The following is a 9,756-nucleotide window of genomic DNA, read 5'->3' as shown; positions in this document are numbered from 1 at the left end:
TCTTTACGTTTGCTCTGTCAAACTTTAATTCATTCGAATGCAAAAAATGTATTTCAATTTGTTCTGATGCTTCTGATCGGCAGAATTGTAGATTTCCTATGGGTTTTATTTTTCATGTTGGCACCTTGACGAAAGATATTTCTGTATACTGTATATAGATTATGTTTTAATGCTATAATGACCTTATTAAATGAAAAAGCAAGCTAAACGATGTTTGAGTAATATCTTGGATTTTAAATCTTCCAAAATGTTTTTGTCATTTGTACATGTAATTTATGCACGATGCTTACCTTGCGTTTTAATTGTCGTTGTTTTGTCCATGACAGAAATAGCAATTCCCGAGCCAAGTCGACTTTGTAAAACAATTCTGTGTATTCATGGCTACCCTAAATGTATGCAATGTAATTCGTGATGTGTTAAAACAGCCTTACAAATTCGGTTTAAATGTGAATGTATACTGAAATCGGATGTACACAAGGTAAAACTCATCTGTTTACTGTTGAAAGAACATAAATCACCGTTTTGTATTTGACAGAAAACCATTTCAGTGGCGTAATTGACCTTCGGGTCGGTGTTTTTGTCAGTCTTTTATATTTCGTGTAATAGGTATTCAAGATATGACCATGAAATGTTCGTATTTAAAAGACATAATATGTATTCGAGAATTTTTCGACGCTCCAACTTGTGTGTTCACTGTTGCTCGGAGACTTGTAAACCTGTACTGGCGTAGGTCCATACAAATCTGGCTTAACTACTGTATATAGAAATGTATTTTACATGTGGGCTGTACAAAACAGCCGCTTATACAGAAGGACCCATACATATTCTGACTTTGAACTTTGAAGTTTTAATGAAACCTGAGGTATTTCAGTCTCTCTAAATTAATTTAAATATCTATTTCTTTTCAATCTTAAAGCGTCCTGTTTTCGTCTATATCACAGGGACCTGACAAAAATTTCCAATATATACTATTAGTACTCGATAAAAAAATATATAATAGGTTGGAAATTCGTATCAGGCCCCTGGGGTTCATATAGACTCCGTTTCATATGTAAACTGTTTTTGATATCGTGATTTTATTGTTGTCTATACTGTATTGTTCTTGGTTATTCATATTTTGTGCTGTTTTTAGTGTTGCCCTGATGAGCTTTTTGTTCTTGACATCATCAATAGTGTTTGTTGTTGACATGTCACTCATATTCAATGTCGTTGTTAAAGTATTTTATATATATTTTGTAATGTTTTCACCATGTTGCTATGATAAGATGAAGCTCTGGACAACGTTTTTAAAGTATGGACAGTTATTTTTAACTTTGAATTGAGTATGTGGGCATCTATGAGTGTGACTCGACGATGTATGCGCAACAAGTGAAAATCAAGTGACTCAAGTCTAAATTGAGGAGGTCAAGAGGTATTGTTGCCTATATAGACCGAAGATCAGGTAATCAGGTAAACGGACAGGCACATTTTTTGACCGATGGTCGATTGCCAGAATCTGGAATGATATGTAAGCCCTCATAATGAAGAACATTTGCTTGCGACTAACAGATAATCGAGATTTTCTTTCAGATCGACCGAGTAAAATAATATAAACTCGTTAAAATTGGACAACCGTTTTTATATTGCATTCATATAAAATATACACTACAGAAAGCAAATACTATGAAAAAATATAAAAAGACTGTTATAGATAATGTGTATTGTATTTGTGTTATTGCTTAAATTATCATTTTTGTAGCGATATTTAATGTTAAATATAGAGTTTCTTTGTCTAATCAGCGATAAAACTACCGTTATTTACCGTGACACAATGCTATCTCCAGGATTTATATACGAGAAACCCTATAGTATAGACTGAATACCACCGTATCATATGTTCTTGTGTACCAGGGTGTTATGTACTGACACAGGTAAACGCACTAAGTACAGGTAAAATCGGTCGGATTTTAAAACATGAATGAGCGTAGTTTTTATAACTACCGTGACCTGAAGATTTGCCTAGCAGGCTCTTGACGGGGGAGGCGTGCGTCGTTATTTACACCAATTTTATGATATTTTTTCTCAACGCGTTGCTACTTCAAAAACACTTTAAACGAAGGAGAGGTCGAGCATAAATATGCAAAGACCTTAATTAAAACAAAGAGCAAACCAGACCTTTTTATCACCCCTATCCACTGGAGCCAGATACAGGGCCAGACAGGTCACAAAGGGACGGCGACCGCTTATACAAACACTTCGTATTGGAATTACAGAAGTCGGTTTTATTCTGCTATTCTGATAAACGGAGAGAAGTGCTTTTATCCCTGCCGTCTGTTCATGTATAGATTATATATATATGTTTATACAAAGAAACCAAACACACTTCGGTCAATTTGTCAATTGATGACATATATATATTGTATCTATAATCTAGGTAGATGGCATATGTATGTATATCTAATTATACACTAAACGATATATAAAGGCTGAGATAGACACACGTCTTCGGTATTTAGCATGCTAAATACCTATGTACATACCCTCAGAGTGACGCACTGTTTGGCCTGAAATTCATTAAAGGTACAGTAATAAAATGGTGGATAATTGGTAAGAAAAAAACCCACGTTAAATAAATAAACAATGTTTTTTTAGAAAGAATAAACAGAAGATCCAGGCCATAATGGTATATCGTCATATGCATTGATGCCAAAATTTGATTTGCTAATTGATCTATTTCTCGCTCTGAAGTGGCTACCCTGTACAAAACATTTTTCCCCCTCTTATACTATCCACATGCATTCTTCCCCCAGTTAATGCTTCGACATCTGATCTATTTTCATGTTTTTTGGCAAATGCTTTTTCTGTACTACAGATCACAGGCCTTTGGTTCTCTAGCTTAACAGATAACTCTCTCTCTATATGTAATATTTATCGCACCTCGGACAGAAATGACCCCAAATGATTGGCGGAGAGCCGTCACGTGGTGACCCCCTATCACTTTATAGGGGGTCAGTAAATTTTATTATGGTGCAATATGGCGGCTATCGCCCTCGCTTCAAAATTTAAACACATTATCTTCAACTAAATATACCACTTCATTACCGTAAAACTATATATTAATGATTAATTTTTGTGTAAAAATAACTTAAATCGTTTTAATACTTCAAATTACATGAAATACATTTTTTAAATACGAGTTGCTTCCCCTACGCTAGTTTGAAAGTTGATGACGCGGCGAAAGTCAAACGTAACAATTGAAGCGTTTTCTAGACTGTGATTATAAACAAATGAAGGTGTTCGTACCTACAGATCAATCTTCACTCTACAATCAATTTATCGGCATAACCTTTAAGTGATTATCTCAGCGAAAATGCACAGATGATCAAGGAGATTGTGCTTAAAATGTTAGATGGATGTTTGTGTCACTCTTGTTTGTGATGCTTTCAATATAAAGACGGTCTGGTGTCGTATTGAGGTGAGGCCTACTGTAGGAAGGCCGAAATTATTGTTGATTTATGAATTATTCATTATTCTTCTGCAGGTTCCTTATACAGTATATTTGAAAATTCTTGAAAGAAATACACAGATAAATATGTAACCTAGGCCAATTATTTTAAAAGTGGCGATTGTTTGTTATCATTCGCGCCAGTATGATTTAAGTTTGATTTCAGATTCTTGACCAAACAGATAAGAAACAAAGAATTAATGAATCAAATAAATGGTCCTCGATGCGATAAATTCGTTATATAGTCAGTTACTGACCCCCTATAAAGGTATAGAGGGTCAGTAAGAAGTATAGGAGGCTCGGGCTACGCCCTCGCCCCCTATAAATCTTACTGACCCTCTATGCCTTTATAGGGGGTCAGTAACTGACTATATATTCATAGTGCCAAAGGCCTGTGCTACAGATACCGGTCTATTAAGAAATTTTCCTTAAAAAATACTACTTGTCTCAAGTGGCTGAGTAGATTTTAACCATTTTTTTCATTTGCCTTTTTAGCTTAACATATATCTGTGTATAATATACAACTTCCCATCATTATGAGACTTCGGTTGTTTTCTATGACATCTTTAGGTAGGAGTATTTCGCAAAACATGACCTTTTGGTATGTTTTTTTTTTTTTTTTAATTTTGTTATGAACGAGCGCTGGTGGTGCAATGTATAATTTTAGAATTACATATTTATATAAACTCATTATCTAAATGCCCAATCGTGCACCTGTTGTTGTTAGAATGAGGTACGGATAGTAAAAAACAACACGTGTTAATGCACAGTACATAAATGTGTCAGATGTAGCACACGATTTGTAAAGATATCGTACATATTTATTTATAATTTTTTATCTCGCATATAAATTCCGGAAATTTTACTATTTAAGTGAACTATCTAAGTTTTGATGTCTATATCGCGTTTTCTGTAGGAATTTTAATATGTTGGATTTTTTTTGTTATTTTTTTTTCAAAACCATTTATAACCACCAAAAAGCTGTTGGAAAATAACAAAAATAACCACAATATAAAATAGATTAAAATAAACAACATGGTATACTTCATCATACCTTAACATATCCGGCTTTTTACAAGCGAGATGCTATTCAGAGCTTTGCATCAGGACGATCTTTATTATTTTCTTTGTAGCGAAATGATATCCGTTGTAGGATAACACTTAAAAAACACAATTTCTATGTTCCTACATAACACATTTCAAAACTTGATAGAGAAGTGCGACACTTTTTTTTCAACTGGCCTGTGGTATTCTAACTCGAGGCTCTGTGATGAAAGACTGCTGGCGGTTGAATAAGACAGACTTTGAGTATAGAACTCGTGGTACAAAGTGCCGAAAAACTTCAGCATACATTTGTATGTACAAGTGTATTATGAACCATTTGAGAGAACTGAATAGGTAAAGTCACGTAGATATCGTCCTCATTATTTCTTTGGGAATGTATGTGGGTAATACAGCAATGTAACAATAGTTACACAGATGAGAACCTGTATAGGCATTACTTGGTGTTCAGTCCTATTTCACTTTATAATTGAAATAAAATTCTGCTGGGAAATTAAAATGAAACCAATAACGTGTTTAAACACACTCAATCCGAAAGAAGTTGTAAAACAAACAAACAAACAAACAAAGAGTCGGCCGATAATAGCTTCTAATTGGAAATCAAATTTTTCACTAAAATCAGGAAGGATTTTTCCGTCTGACAAAATATGGGTAGTATTCACACAGAACTTAAAATCAGACTGCAGCTTTAAGCACTAGTTCGATGCCCATGACTAGTAATTTTACAGCTGGACTAGTGCCAATTCTAATTACCTTGTCCGATTGGACTAAATGGCTCCCCATTCGATTAATATTGTACATGTAGCAACTTATGTTGAGTGCATTCTTTATGCGATTATTTCAGCCCGGATGCATCATTTTTTGAGAAATTGTGTTCACGAAAACATCCAGATTGCAAATTTTGGTACAAAATTGTAAACTGACCATGACTGAATTTGAAGTACTGAAGCAAAACGGATGTATAAATTTGAGCTAGTGATTAAATAGTCGGACTAGTATAATTAGGGGGTTTACTAGCAGCGAAAAAATTAGTGCCACAGCCTGTAAAATGAAGGAAAATATGACAAAATATGACATAGAAACGTATAAGGTTTCTTCCAGAAACGTATAAGGTTTCTTCCAACAGAATCAATTTATTTACATAGAATATAAACAGTAATGAATATATTATACCTCACTGATAACACCCAAACATCCGGGGTATAGATGGGGTGTATATATGTTGATGGTGGTAGCACGTAACCAACACATAACTGCCAAGATACACATCGGGGAATTCCCTTTCCAACCCAGTATGTATGTCCATTCATCCGTAGCGCGGTTACATTCAATCGCACAAAGCAATTGTAAATAGTCATGCACTATTTTTATTCGGGATTCCCCATTCATACCAGGTACACGTACATAGAAAACTACTGATTAATCGGCCTTACAATACTCATTCACAGACAATGTATTGTTCACAATAATTAATCTAGTACAGGTATGTAGTGCATTGTACATTATCGATAACGAAGAAATATATGCGTTGATGACTAACAATACTATATACAATGTATATAACACAGTGGAACACGTTTGTATCAAACCTCTGGGGATAAACGAAATAATTTCGTTAAGACATATTATGGTAACTTTGTACGGGAATGAAAATTACGGTGTTACCACGAATTCGTTGTAAACATGTTGGTTATAAGTGAGGTTTACTAATATTGAGAGTTCGATCACCTGGGGATTTATTATCTATAGTCAAGTAAGACACGAAAGACAATTAAATTTTAAAGTACATGTATGTCAGTTAGTCATCGCACATATAACTCAATATCGCCAATAAACCATGTTAATACACTGTATATTAACTTTCGGTACAAAGTCCTTTATGATAGACACTTTCATGCCTACACAGATATAATCCATTGTCTTGATGATAAAGACTAATGCCTTTTTGAATTGCTGCTGAGACACAAATTAACAGTAATTTACGACCATCCTTATTAATCAACGGGCAACACGCTCCGTTAAACATGTAACCAAATTAGGACAACCTCACCCAGTGAACAGCCAAAATAACAATAACGAAATTGTTCCTCAAATAGCTCGGGATATAATATAATGACATGAAGGATAGGCCCTTACGTCGACTGTAGACATGCAATATCACCCATTGTATATCTGACACGACCCCCGTGATGTACTTTTGTATATATACCATCACAAAGGTTGTCTCGATGGTCCTCATGACAAGTTGGAAGGTATACAGGTTTGAAGCGACAATGATGGCTATCAACACGTAATGGAGTAAAGACGTCATCATAGTCAATTTACCACGATAGGGTAATTTTTGGCAATGTTTGCAACTAACATACTTGTTCACTTGGAACTTATCCTGTTGGGTATATCTGGCTTTTCTCATATCTTTTGATGTGTAGGATAGGCCTCTCCAAGGCTAAAATCATATCTGTACATGCCCATGCATTTCATGACATATCTTCCCATGTAGTAGTGTAGTAATAGTACATTGTCAAAAATGCCTGTCCAACGCAATACACCTCAGCACAATACATGTGTATTGCAGAAGTTTCCGAGTAAGAAAGCCGAATTGTGATTTTACACTAAGCACGTGGTGTTATGGTGTATGATGCATCGTGCATATGACGTCTTTTAAAAATGGTGTCCCCAAAGGCCGTGATCGAAACATCTCGAAGACATTTCCGACAATCATCGGAAATAAAACCGAATTCCGAAGATTGCTCCGAGATATTGCGATTGCAAAGGTCGACCGCAGCAATCTCCCGGAGTTCATTATCGTCCCAACATTCAGGAAGATTCCTAATTTTATATAAATATGCGTCAAAGAGTTTTCATGGTGTTTGTTTCTGAAAAAATAAAAACCATATGGTAAATCAAACTTAAAACCCAACCGGTAAACTCGGGATGCACGTTCATAAACCCGTGGCGACCGGTCCCCACGTAGCCAGAGGGTTGACATTGAGGAATAGGTACCGTTAACTTGTATTAGAGAAGGCATTCAACGCGCTATTAATCGTTGGTACTTTTTTCGAATCAAAAGTATTTCCTTCTCTTTTATGAACAATTGGATCAAGCAAGTTATCGCAACTTAGTAATGCCTTCTCCACCAATCCTAGCCTTCCAGGTATGTACTCTACCACTAGTCGTTTGGCCTTTACTACGGAGCCAGGAGCAGCCATATGTAAAATCAGCATGGAGTAACCGTATGTAAACACATTAAAACTAATCTAAACTCTATCAACATGAACAGCTTTAAACATGTTATTTTTTGCCATAACTGCGAGAAAAGAATGCAGTTGGCAATATTACTTACCATGCGTTCTATAGTTCGTACCAGAATATTTGTATCGGAATGAGTCGTACTTTCATTTATACTCGATAAAATTGACATGTATAGATACTGTATTTCAGGGTATTGTATCAGTTTAATTGTAACGGCAGGAATACAGTTTTAATGCGTGGATATTCAAAACATATCTTTCACATGGATGCTGCCATTTTGAAAAAAAAATAAATAAAAAAAATCTAAACGTATTTTATTAGCTGATGCCGTACCGAAGCAGTTCACATGGTGCGAATCCAATAAAGGAAACTAGTCTAGATACATTATTACGTCATAAGTATGCCGGAGTCAAATTATCAAGGAAGTAATACCGTACTTTATAGTAACTTCACGACCCAGCTGTAAAGACGTTGTCTGTGAGGATCCACATGATGGGCATTAACAGTTCTGCTTTCCTGCGCTATCACCCGCCATTGTATATTCGGAATTTCATGTTATGGCAGGGACGTCCACCAAAATGCCCCCAACACCTACTTAACTACAAACCACCTAACATGGAAGCAAAGAAATATTGTGAGGCGTATATCAAAGCAACTGATATGATCCACCAGGCTGAGAAGATGGAAAGAGAAGCCAGACGGATGTCTAGGAGCGAAGCCGAAGAACTCAGACTTGAGACAAGACAAATCAAAGCAGATGCAAAGGCTATGTTAAAGATAATTGGCGAGTTATGGGACAAAGCCGAAAATTAGACAACAGAAACACAAAGAGGAAAGACTTCCAAGAAAATCATGCTTGAGAAGCCAAAACATAAATCAAAATTACAAAATAAAGCCCCATCTAGAGACAAAGTCCGTCTGCCTCCCGCCCCAAAAGTCAGCGAACAGTCCAAGCGGGCTGATCGTAGAGCCGTAGCGGTGATGGACGAAGCTCAAACAATGATGTGGGAGTCCAACTTACTAGTCGACAAGGAAACAATGCTCTTGAGAGAAAAGGCCTAGCAGCTGAAAGAATCTGCAGAAAACATTATGAAACAGGCAAGTCAGTATTGTCTTGCTTCTGAGGAAATTCTGCGGGCTCATATACAAAAAACTGGAAAGGAGGTTCAGGATGCCAATACCAACAGCAGATCAAGACCAAAGGTCATCAAGAAGCGCAACAGTTGTGAAATGAAAGGCACATGCTAAGAAATAGAAAAAAAACTCATGTGTTTGAACGCAATCGACAGTTGGCTCATAACCATGATCAGTTATCTATCCGCTTCGTTGCACACAAGAAATCATTCTAACAACTATAATTCTTCATACTTCCCTGCTGTTTTCTGATGTCCATCCTTGCTTCACTCTCCATGTGCTCCATTTGTTCTTCCTCTCATTTGGAAACCATATTAATGCTGACTCACTATCAAGTAACTCTATATTCTGTGACAAATATCGCCATTCTCTCGTATTCCGCTTTTTTCAGTTCTTCCACATTGCTATTATAACTTTGCCATTTAAACTTGCTTTTGTATAATTATGATATACATGTACATGTCTGTTTACTTTCTCCGATTCGTTTTCTATGTCTGTGAACCCTACATAACAGAGTTCTTACTAACGTTTACTTTCCATGATCTTGGTGTTCAAGTTGATTTTGCTTATGTTCTGCTGTTAATTTTATTTTACACTTATTTTTTATATTTGTCAAACATGATTGAGATTTTGTCAATAAATGTGTATCTCTTTCAATAAGTCGCAAAAAATATAGTATTGTAATATTTACAGCAATATTAACGTATTAACGCAACGTCTATTGTGCAATTCGGCAGGTTTCAGGGAAACATGAATACAACTCTAAAATAAATGATAATTATCTCCCAATAGAAGGTCTATTTCGGAGCAAGACACTGCTCATT

The sequence above is a fragment of the Argopecten irradians genome, chromosome 2 (genome assembly GCF_041381155.1).
Source record: "Argopecten irradians isolate NY chromosome 2, Ai_NY, whole genome shotgun sequence".
Taxonomy (NCBI): Eukaryota; Metazoa; Mollusca; class Bivalvia; order Pectinida; family Pectinidae; genus Argopecten; species Argopecten irradians.
Note: the sequence above shows the minus strand (reverse complement) of the source record.